Source organism: Oryzias latipes, chromosome 9 (genome assembly GCF_002234675.1).
Source record: "Oryzias latipes chromosome 9, ASM223467v1".
NCBI classification, from domain to species: domain Eukaryota; kingdom Metazoa; phylum Chordata; class Actinopteri; order Beloniformes; family Adrianichthyidae; genus Oryzias; species Oryzias latipes.
Window position 1 is genome coordinate 29554342 of NC_019867.2, and position 12421 is coordinate 29566762.

Below are 12421 nucleotides of genomic sequence, written 5' to 3' on the forward strand. Positions count from 1 at the left end.
CCAAACAAAAAGTGAGTTTGAGAAGAGCGCAGCAGAGAGACTGCAGGCTGATGATGGATGGATCAGTGAGCTGCATCGTCTGGCTGTGGTACCCAGCACTCAGAAATACATCACGCCCAGAAAAAGGCTCCAAAGTTTCATCAGAAAACACACAAAGACTCAGGGAGGTCACAAGACAAGCTCACACTGGCTTAGTAAAATACACAAAGTCCAGGCCGTGCGCGGTGTGTTTACGGCACCACAGGCAGCGTGAACATTTCATTTCCTCTGGCTGACATAGCCTAAAATTCCCACAGAAACCCTGAAGTTTGTCTTCAGGTTTAGTGTTTACAGTAAAAAGTGAACTCTGATCTGCTATTAAACCAGTCTGAAAGCAGAAAAGATTCCGTTTCAGCGTTCCAAAACATAAGCCAGACATGTCATAACACATGAAGATGATCTCCACATCACTACTTTCATGGTTGAAGCTCAGAAAGCATGTTCAGCTGAGCTGTGAAATCTGCTAATGGACTCAATTCTGCTCACGTTCACTTTTCCTTGTTGTTGTTCACCTCTTGGTAGAGCTGGGCGATATGGCCAGAAAGAATAAAAACTCTAATTTTTTCATTCCAACTTGGATTTTTTTTTTCTCCCTGCTTTTACTTTCTTTTAACAATAATTACAAAAGGCGTATACTTGCGCTTTTCTACCTTCCTCGAAGGCCAGAAGTGCTTTACAGACCCACCTGTTCACACACTGGTGGCGGCTCTGCTGCCGATGGCGCCAACCTTCCACCAGAGGCAAGGTGGGGTTCAGTGTCTTCCCCAAGGATGCTTCCTCTGTTTGACCCTGCAGCGAAGCTCGCTATGCTGTCCACCAGGCGGCGGGCTGGAGTAGCGAGCCAGCCCCCTGGGGGCCTACTTAAGCCAATGTGGGCAAAAACAGGTGGGTGAACTGCGCACAAACCCGTTCGGGGCCCAAATTTTCTTGTCTGGGCTTTTTGTTAAAATTGGACATTGTCGTGGCAAACCTGGAGGTCAGCATAATCCAGATGTTCTACGTGGAGCCATTCAGAGTGTACTAAAAGTGTTAACGACATCCAGAGGTGAGAGTCTGACAGTTTGCTTTCTCAGTTTAAATTTTGGTTTGGAAAAAGCATGACAGTCATAAAATGAAAATGCAATTTCTTTTTTATTTAGTCATGAAAACATCGTGGCAAATTAAAAGGCAAAACACCTAAATTACTTTAAAAAGAATTTGAAGAAAAGCAAAAACTTAACATTTCTTTTTTTATATCATATGTAAAATTACAAAATGCTTGGCAAATACTGAATTGAAAAATTCTTTATTTACTCATTATGGCAACACAGAGAAAAAAAACAAAACAAGTACTAATAAAACAATTAGATCTCATACTTAACGTTGAAGTGAAAGAGAAATTCTCAGCTCTAGAACAACAACAAAAACACCCAAAATATGAATCAGGGATTAATTAGCGGTAATTAATCATCCATTATTTATTAATTCCATATTTGACTGAAAGTCCAACTATAACACATTTTTAATGATATTCCATCGCCCAGTCAGTTAGAGAAAAACATGAAATAATGGACTCCTATTGAGCTTTAATAACAACCACTGATGTTTGGGTTAAATATGAAGAACAATAAAAAAAGAGGGAAAAACACAAATATTTAAAAACTATAGGACTTCCAGTTTAATTTATCATAAATTAAAGAGGAAATTGTTCTCATATTTTTACTTTAATGAATTTCGGTGAGATGAAATACCTCTTAGAATGTCCTTGTAAAACATAATAAAGAGGAGTTTAATTTTTGAAAACATTTGTTTTGAAAATAAAACATTTCCAAGTATTATTTAAATATTAAATATTTTTAGATTGTGGAATAAAATCACCTGACATGACTCCAAAAAGTACTTTTTGTTTTTCTGATTATGTATTGTAAGAGGTTTTGAGTAAAAAATCCTCCCCAAAACGTACATATGCATTCATAAAACAAATTCAACTTGTTGAGAACCACCAATGATTGTTTTCATGTTAACTTACAGTTTTCTTACAGTTACAAATTCAACCCTCCTCCTTTATCCGGGCTTGGGACCGGCAGAGTGCTTGTAGAAAGACACTCTGGCGGAGTTACTTTTTTTGTGTGGGAAGCCGGAGCACCCGGAGAAAAACCCACTAATGAATGGAAAAGCTCGCTAATTTAAAACTATCATATGTTTACAGTTTTACATCATTGTCTTATTTTTTTGTCTTGTTTGGATTAGTTTATTTTTAGCTGACCTGTCACTATAATACAGAAGTACAATGTACTATATCAACGAGCTCATTTCCACTCTGTTAATAACATAGTCATTAATTTTTTTTTTTTTTTTATCTTTTCATTTACTAATATTAAAGTACATTGTACTGTCAGTGACTTTATTCATATTCTTTATATACAACAGTTTTTTTTTCTATTTTCTATACTATTCTACTTATAAACATTTTAATTACTAATACTAAAGTACATTCTAGTATGTCTGGCATCTTATCATGATGCTGTAACATCATCACCTCCTTCTGGGGATCAAAGTCCTATTTCTTTTCTAACAGTATCTTACAGTATTTTAGAGTAACTTGAACACACATGGCCATTGGCTGAGGAGTTGATTCTAGAATTTACTTGAGCCAAAAAAAAAAAAAAAAAAAAAACAAACAAACAAAAAAAAAAAATTTACTTGAGCCAAGGGTGAAGCAGAATCTGTTCCAGACTGGGGCGCCTTCTTGGGTTTTGGATGAAGCATTGCTTCATAAAGTCTTTGCAGTCTTTGGAAAGGTTTTGCCTGAGTTGGAGCTTTTTCTCCATGAGTTTAGTTGAATTGAAACGTTTGTTGTGGAGGCATTCAAACAGGACAATTCCCAGCTGCCACACTGTTGTGGGTCTAGCGCTGTACGTGTGTTCATACCACCATTCTGGAGGGGCGTGAATCTCTGTTCCATAAAAGGTGGTGTATTCTGAATGACTCTCTGTGAAGCAGCTGACTCCAAAGTCAATTAAACGGACTTGTGGGGCGCCTGAACTCATGTCTATCAAGATGTTTTCCACTTTGATGTCTCTGTGGAAAATCTTTTTGTCCTGAAGGGAAATGGCTGCTTTGACTAGTTGTTTTAAGATCATCTTGGCTTCTTTTTCTCCAAATGTATCTCTACACTCTTCAACGTAAGTCTGAAGATCCACGGCTGGCATTGGTCTCTCCAAAACTAAGATCAGCTCATGTGGCAGCACATACCAGTCTAGCAAGGCGATTGGTGCTCTGCTGCCAGCGGAGTGTGATGTTCCACTCCTGAGTTTCAGCATCACAGCCACTTCCCCAGATAACTGTCTTCCCTCTTCATCCACGTGTTTGCAGTACTGGTATTTATTGGGGACGTGTTTGATGGCAACGTCCAAATGATCTGATTTGCGATAGCCAGCAAACACAGATCCACAACCTCCTTCACCGAGTGGATGCAGTTCTACATATTTAGCCTCAAATCTAAGCTTTGGGTTGTCTTCTTCAGCTGGGTTTCCTCTGAATCTTTTGTCCAGCGGTTGTTCCAGATAGCTTGCTTTTCTCTTTCTGTTATGGTCAGGAATATAGAATGCAGATTCATCCTTTAGGGAAGGAAACTCAAGGTCCCTTCTTTTCTTTGTCGGTGTTGCAGATTCTTTGTCATAGTCAGAGATTTTCCTTTTGCCGCATCTTTGCTTGACTTTAGCATCATCATGAAATTGAACAATGACTTTTAGTTGGTCACTGTGAAATGGAGGATTTTGATGTTTGCTTCCAAGGAAAGCAACTTTCCTAAGAAAACTGCCCTGATTTTGAAACATGGTTTTCAAAAAGCTTTAACACTGAGAAGAGAAGAATATCAGTCTTTAAAAAGACTACGAAGGTCTTCCTCTTTCAGTGAAGGCTCAGGGGAGTCAACCTGACTTGGGTTAGCACGTGTATAAGTGGATTAGGTTGGCAGTGACATCAGAAAGCAGTTGGTGACATCAGGTTGGCATTGTCATCAATGATGTCATAAAGCAGTTGGTGACATGGTTTATGTCATGTTGCCTAGCAACATGACTCTAAGGCATCATCAAAGGGCCTTGTTGATGCCTTAGAGTCATTATGTCATGTTGCTAGGCAACAAAGCTTTTTTCTTAGGACAGAATAGGAATGATGCAATCACTAACAATGCATCAGTGCTCTCCAGCTGTTTAAAGAATGAGAAAAGTCAATGTTGAAAACACAATTAAGAGAAATATAGAGCGAAAAACTTAAGAACAGAAAAAAATGTAAAGTGAAAAACATACATTTATAGATAAAACATGTATTGCACATAAACATTATTGCACTTCCATACTTCCTGAGTTCACCAGCAGCTACCTTTCCGGGTTGTTCCTCCTGTTTTCTTGGGAAGTGGAGACGCTGGGCCTTCTCCACTGCTGCTGTGGTGTTTTCAGTCCAGGAGAGATCCTCAGTGATCTGCACGCCCAGGTAGCTTAAAGAGTGAACCCTCTCCACGGATGTCTATTGATGTACAGTGGGAGTCTGAAACGACATGATCAGACCCAACTTCTGATCATGTGATCAGATCAGGACATCTGTAGTCGCTGCACTAACCTTTTTGTGTTCATTTGTGTGCAGATCCAAGGACATTACTTTAGAAGGGCTTTCTCAAAAAACGGTTTGGTTGTTTCTGAGATTGGAGCCATTTCTGTTTCACAGGGATGCAGTGACCTCAACTCTTTGGGTTTTTAGCAAAACAACCTCAACTTGTTGAAAACCACCAATGATTGTTTTCATGTTAACTTTTCTTAAAGTTAATGATGTGTTGTTTATACCTTGTGCTATCTTAGATGACCCCACCCTTATATTGACGTGTTCTCCCTACCATGACAAAGGTGGATAAAGGTGGAAAGATTTCATGTAATCCATGGACACCAGTGAAGATCACAAATCATTGAAGAAAAAAGGTTCAGAGCACTGTCTAGTGGGTCTAGATGACCCAACTCCCAATGTTTAAGTACCTAGGATAGCACAAGGGTTACATTAATATCCCAAAAAGCTCTTTTGTGTCCAATTTCTTCAGAGACCTTCAACTTCGACGTTTTTTATCTACCACACTCACCCATTTCCCCTCGCGACCACCAGACCCACTTCTTGAAAACATCTTGAACTTTAATCCACAATCAAAAGGACTCATCAGCAAAGTCTACACAGCAATCAACTCATCCAACACAGATCCACTGACTCATACCAAAAGAAAGTGGGAAGAAGATTTGGCCACAGACCTATTCAAGGATGTATGGCAGACTGCTCTTCAGAATATATCTATTCATCCTCAATAAGCTTAAGACAAAGAGTTAAACAATTCAAAGTGGTTCACAGACTGTATTGGTCCAAAGTAAAGCTAGCTAAAATCAGACCAGACCTTAATGCTAATTGTGATCGATGTGAAATGGAACCAGGTACACAACCACATATGTTTTTGTTTTGTCCCACACTGGGGGCTTGCTGGCACAAATTTTTCAACTTCTTTCTGATGCACTGGAGACACACGTTGCTCCTTGGGCCTCAATTGCGATATTTGGTGTATCAGAGTTCTCTCTGCGGCTTCCTAGTAAATAAGTGTAATCGCTTTCACTACACTTCTGGCCAGAAGGCTAATCCTCCTACACTGGAAAAACAAACAACCCCCTACTTGGAAATGTCTTGTTGATCTTATGTGCCATATTACCTTAGAAAAAAATCAGATTTTCAATGAAGGGGTTGTACTGCAGAGTTTTTTAATGTCTGGCAGCCAGTTCTGAGCAAGATCAAAGATTTTGATCCATCACTTCTTTCTGAGGGGTAACACTGTTACTCCAATCAGTAAAATTCTTGTTTATTGTATTGAATTATTTTTCTTTTATGGTGCAACAGGGTGTGTTTGTTTGTTTGGGATATAAAAAAACAGTTTGAATGTCTTTTACACTGTATATGTTGCTGAATACTCAAATAAAAAGAGACTTGGATTTAAAAAAAAAAAGATTTTGTTTTTCTGCCTCATTCTGTCTTTTCGAGTCCAGCTTCCCGTCAGATCTGAAGTGAAATGCATTAACTATCATAAAGAAAAGGAGGACATGAAATAAAAATGTCTAGACTGTGTAAAAATTATCAAAGGCTTTACAACATTAGAACACGCTGAGTAAACTAAAGGAACAATCGACCCGACTTCACTCAGGATTGCGTAATCTCTCCTGTGGCAGAGCTCGCAGCCTATCAATGAAATTAAATAGAACAACACAAAATAGCAATTTGGAGCATAAAAATTATTAGAATTGCACTTATGGAACAGGTTCCTGTAAACACATATTTCTCAGTGGATTTTACATCTTATGATGGCAGGTGAGGAAGGTGACAGGTGAGGCACTGCCTGTCACCTGCCTCTCCCCAGACCGCACACCCCTGCTTGAAAAGTGTATCAAACCAGAACTAAAAGCTCCAGAACCGATCCCCAACCCGCTCCAAATATGTCCATCCACCTAAAACAATGTTTGCCCGCAAAGTCAGAACAAAAACCGCCCTACTGAACTGGAAACCGTCCAGTCTGGCGATGCTGCCTCTGCTCACTAACTTGCTAACTTGATGATGGACCTAAAATGTATTTTGGACATTTTTATAAAATATTCAGGTCGGGGTCCCTAGAGTTGGGGGCCTCAGGCGATTGCCTACCTTTGTCTAATGGTAAAACGCCCCTGGACACGCGAACTCAAGAGTTTTGAACACTCAAGCCTGATGCCTGTTGACATAGACTTTTCATTGGAAGGTGCATTTCTGAGCCTGTTGTGAACGTAGCTTAAGAAAAACATCTGCACTGAAGACAAGTTTGATGGTATAAGAGGAGGGAAGAACAAATCTGGAATACGTCTCAGGTACAGTCATGGTGGTGTTAGCTGAGAAAAGTCATGGAGAAGACTGAAACAAAACTTAGTTTCAATTCTGAACTGTACATAGATTTTAAATTCTTTTATTTGTTTCCTGTCTGTTTATGGTCAATTTTAAGTTTTTTTCAGACATTGTAACAATTTTATGATTTTAATGAAGGTTTCTGTTTTTAATGCATTTATTTAAAGACTAAAATCCTTTTGAGGTTTCAGACTTTTTTCTGCTGACCAGCACTTCTCTGCCTGACATTTAAGTACACGAATCCCTGAATAGCCCTCAAAGAGGGTGAAAAGAGTGTGTGTGTGTGCGTGTGTGTGTGTGTTGGACTTCAGTGGCATCATTAGTAGTACAGCCGAAAGCCAGCTGAACTCTGGGTAATTCCTGTCACAGAGCGTCAGGGGAAACTTGGGCTGTTGAGCACAGCGTCTCACTTTGGATAATCGATGGGAGCAGATCCCTCAGAGCTTCCAGCATTTACATTTTGATTCAGGTCCTGGATGAGGAGACAAAGGAGTCATCAGAACAGAAAAGGTTAATTCTGCGGCCTCCTCCTCGCCTCCGCTCGGCTTCAGGAGATGAAGGCTGGGTCTGCCCCGTGACGCCGCTAAGCTTCGGTTTGCCTTCGTTCTCAGCCACGAGTCCAAAGCACTTCTCCTGATCTGTGATCTGCTGATGTCTTGTCAATATATGGATCCCCCCACCCCACCCACCCACCCCCACATCTAATTCAGAGGAAAAAAATCTAGTTTTCATCTGTTTCTGCCCTGCCAGCGTCACCCAGACCTTCTGCAGCTGTAATTATTACGGGCAGACACCCTGAAAGCAATCAACCCAAACCGTCGGTATCTTTGCAATCTTAATAAGCTAAAGAAAGAGGACAGGATGGACAGATGAAGGGAGGGAGAGAGGAGTGCAGAGGAGAGGAAGGAAAGTCAGGAAAGACAAAAACAGGAATGAAAATCATATGAAGGAATGAAAAAAAAAACTAAGATCCTAAAGATGCTGAAAGAGAAAAAAGAAAAGCAATCACATTTGGATGAAAGAGAGTGAAAGAAAGATGAGAAGAGGACAAGAGGAAGTTGACGGGGACTGAAGCTGAGGCTTCAGATGTCTGTTGAAAAACAAGGAAAACATCCTCTGAGAAATAATATCTGCTGAGAAATATCCTCTGCAGCTGTAGAGTGGATGAGTCCATAGAGAAAATGACTGAAACATCTCAGCAGCTTCTATGGGGCCAAATTAGAAAGAAAAAGAAAGATTTTAAACTTTAAATAAATTTTTAAATTGGCACATTTTAAATTTAAAAGAAATTAAAAATTTAACTTTGAAAAATTATATTTTAATCTTGAGAAAGAAGTATTGAAGCTTTGAAAATATAAATTAATTGGAAATTTGGATTTAAAAAAAACTACATATCTAAAACTGTCACCAAATAAAAACTTTTTTTTTTTTGCTAACAGCTGCTGTTTTGGTTTCTTTTTGCTTTCTGTGGAAGTTTTTTTAGTCATAATTCAAAGTCATATGCAATTCTTCATTGGAATTCAATGTGCAATTTGAAAATGCCTTTTTTTAATTGAAAATTCAATGTGCAATCCAGGCTTGGAATATGAAAATGCATTTGTAATTTAGAATTCAATCTTAAGATTTACAATTCAAGTAGGCAATATTAAAAAATAATATATTAAATAAATACAAAACCAATTCTATTTTAAATTGTCGTGGGTTTATGATATCATGTTCAAATAACAAGGTATTTCGCAATTTACAATAAAAATTCAAAAATATGGAAGCGTATGTGTCTCATGTTTCAAAATAAAAGTCAAAACCCGAAATGCTTTTTCATTTTCACAATAAAGCTGCGTTTTTTGACTCAAAAATGAATGAAAAACCAATCCTCCAAAATGCTTTTTCATCTTCTACTTACATCACTCATTGTATGACATAATGCAAAACTGCAAAGAGAGGATTGCATTTTCGTTTTCACATCCACCACGCAAAAACTGTTGTTCCCCCTGTCCATACACTTTCGGGTAACAACCCCCGTAACGGAGCCCACAGGTGGAAGCCGGGGAGGAGGGAGGGGCAAAGAATGAGCACTGAAGGTAAGAGAGAATGAACAATTGTACACCTGACTTAAATAGGACGCTAAGCAGGTGAGTTAATTAACTGACCCGCCCTAGGGGAGTAACCTGCAATTCTGCCGAGTGTCTGCCCGAAATGCGACGAGTCGCTATTTCAAGTTTTCTTCAAATCTGAAATAAGTTTTTTTTCATTCACATTGAGCTGATTTGACTCCAAACACAGTAACGTGAGTTTTCTTTCTCTGTCCTGATCAAACAGAAAAACTAGTACAAGAAAATAAGACATGAGGACATGTAAACATTTCAGGACTGAATGGGTTTGACTCTCATTTCAAACAGTAGCTCCACATTCAGGTGTGCTGCTGTAACGAGGCCCACATCGATCTCAGACTCCAACGCTGTCAAATTTGAGAAAGTTTCCCTTCAGTGCAGAAGTTTCAAAGTGGGTCAAGAGGAGGATGGTGGGCTCAGCGAAAGTCCTTCCAGTTTCCAGATGATTCTCCAGGAGTTTTCACTGAAAGATCCCAGGAGACGCTGGAGGAAGGCAGGGGGAGGCTCAGGAAAGCGGGGGGGCACTAAGCCCAACAGTCCTCCACAAAGAAATGTGGTTTCAGCTGGAAAAGTCCTGCATGATAAAAGAGGTGAAGACTTTCAGTCATAAGGAGAAAAACCTCCAAATCTTTCATTAAATTAGAACATTATTGACCTTCTCATGCCTGGTCAGGATCTGCTGTGCTTCTGGATATGCCCCTCCCCTTTCACTCCAGGTTCTATTTTTAATTGGTTAGTATCCTATGGGTGTGGCTTCTTTGATTCTAGGATCTTGTGAGCAGCTGGTTAAGGGGCGGAGCCTGAGTTTTAGAGTGTTTGTTATTGTCATCTTCAGCAGACTTGGCTGACGAGGTGCTTTTCTTCACAGAAGTTTACATTTAAATGTAAGGAACGACTTTTCTTTTAGCGTGAAGTTATAAAAACAGAGGTTTCTGAGCGCTAGCAGCTCCGCGCTAACGTAGCCGATCGGCGACAGTTGATGACGTTACCGAGTGGGAGGGACGTCCGAATTCCCACCCGAACTACTAAATAACTATATAGTGAAGGACAATCTAGTGCCCTGGATTTAAAAAGGAATTCAGACACTATGCTCACTACTATTTTTTTTTAAACAGCGAAAATGATGTCATTGATTTCACAAAGGGAAAATCTCATTGATAGGAGTGTTTCGCGACGAACATTTTCTGTTCTGATGACGAAAATCTTGATGATTTATTTAAAATACATTTTATTTGCAAAAATTAGTGAAACGCAATGCATTGTGGTCTATATGCAGCCATCTAGTGAGCATCGATGCACACCCGTCTTTTGGGAGACTTCTAGGGCACTCGATTTTGGAATTGTAAATTCGGACAGCTCTACAAAACGCCGACCGCAATATATAGGATTATTTTTATATATGAGAATATTTTTCCAAAACTCTCTGTTTGGAGGACTAAATGTAGGGGTAGGGAGAAGTAAGAATTTGGATTCGGCCTATCTCTCTTTTTAACATATTAACTGTCTGAAACATTTCCATATTGTCCAAAGTTCTGCAGCAAGGATTTTAACTGGAAAAAAGAAGTGAACTCATGTCACTCCTCTGCTTTGATCGCTACATTGGCTTCCTGTTTAAGTTTGGGCTTTTGGACTCATTGATATCTCTTCTTCTTTGGACAGAAAAATTGGGCCCTCTTTAAGTCAAATGCCCTCCTTCAATTTTGCGGTATTGCAACAATAGTAGCTCCGCCCCTGAGCCTTAGCCACAACTGGACAACAGGGGGGGAGCAAAGGTCCCCCCTGTAGCTCCGCCCCTGCTAAGGCTTAACATCACAGCCTGATGTATTCAACTCAAAAATCAAATACCAAGAAGGATGTCCATAACCCTTGTGCTGTCTTAGATGACCCCACCCTTACATTGACGTGTTCTCCCTACCATGACAAAGGTGGAGAAAGGTGGAAAGATTTCATGTAATCCATGGACACCAGTGAAGATCACAAATCATTGAAGAAATAAGGTTCAGTGCAGTGTCTAGTGGGTCCAGATGACCCAACTCCCAATGTTAAAGTGCCTAGGATAGCATAAGGGTTAAAAAATAAGAGGATCTCCAAACATTCAGTTTCCTCTCTTAGGTCAGTGAGCTGAGCGTTGAGTGTTTATCTGTGCTGTAGCTTCTTTTCTAGGATTTATACACTGCGGCTTCAGCATTTCTGTGAACACCAACCCCGATGCTCCAGGCAGACTCACATCTTCCGTCTCACTATTCTGAAGCTCTCACTGCCCATCAGCTTTCACCCATCACCGAACTCCTGCCTCTTTTCTGGCTTTCCTGCTTCTGCCAGCGCACAGATGAACTTTAACAAGTGTCCTTTTCCATTCTCGTCTTGTCAGGACGGGGAGAGAAAACTTTGATGGAAAAGGTCTCCCTCTCCGTCAGCCTTTTGAGAAATGAGGCCTTCACCCCGTTTATTGCTGAGCTGCAGCCTTTCCGAGCGCCGGGCCCAACAGGAAAAGTGTCAGGCCAGTTTCTGACGGGAATTTGCATCCCTCAATGACGGGTGACGGCGCTGAAAGGCCAGGAGAAAACCGCCGCATTGATCCAAGCGTGGAAACTATTCAAAGAAACAGATGAGCTGAAGGAGCAGAGGCCCTTCACCCCTCCATTCCTGCAAACCGCCACTTGCTTTAAAGAACAGAACTTCATTAAATTGTGCCACTCGGTGTTTGGATCAAGGTGTGGAGGCGGGGGCGGGGGTGACGGGTGTGGGGGCGCTGAAAGATCAAAGCTTCGCAGCATAGGAACTATTAACCGGACTCGGTCACCGGCACCGCCGTCCTGCATACCAAAGCAGCAGGTTGTCACGGCGCGTTCCCACGACGACGACACCACTGCACCGCTGTGCGATGAGGGCGTGCGCACGTGCACAGGAGCATGCGTGTGGTCAGAAAACACGAGAACACCTGCAGAAAACAAAGAAGAAGAAAAGTTCACTAAAGTCCCCACATGAAAAAGCTAACAAATGTAACCTTTAAATGCTCTGTGTTTCAATAAAGTTGAATCAAAACCTTTCCTTTAGAAAGTTGAAACTTTAAAAAAAAAACTTTAATTAAACATTTCAAATGTCATGGGAGTGTTGAGAAATGTTAAAGCTACATTTGACCAAAGCAAAAAGTAGAATGGAAAGAAAAAAACTGTCACATTTAGCCGCTGGCCAATTTTCTTTCTACTCAAAAGTGATGCAGCCTGAGCCCCTTCCTCTCACTGCTTCTCTTTGAGGGTGGCACGGTGGGGTAGTGTTCAGCACACCGTGAAGGCCCTGGTTCGAAACCCAGCTGGGCGTGGAGTTTGCATCATCTTCTCCTG

At 40.5% G+C, this 12421-nt stretch overlaps 1 long non-coding RNA gene across 1 annotated transcript; it reads right to left on the bottom strand.

Moving 5' to 3' along the window:
* Positions 1-9207: 9207 nt before the first annotated feature.
* On the bottom strand, positions 9208-12010 carry LOC110015584. Its single transcript, XR_002290797.2, has 2 exons — positions 11902-12010; positions 9208-9651 (listed from the first exon to the last, which is right to left on the bottom strand). It is a non-coding gene; the product is annotated as an uncharacterized LOC110015584 (long non-coding RNA).
* Between the last annotated feature and the right edge of the window lie 411 nt (positions 12011-12421).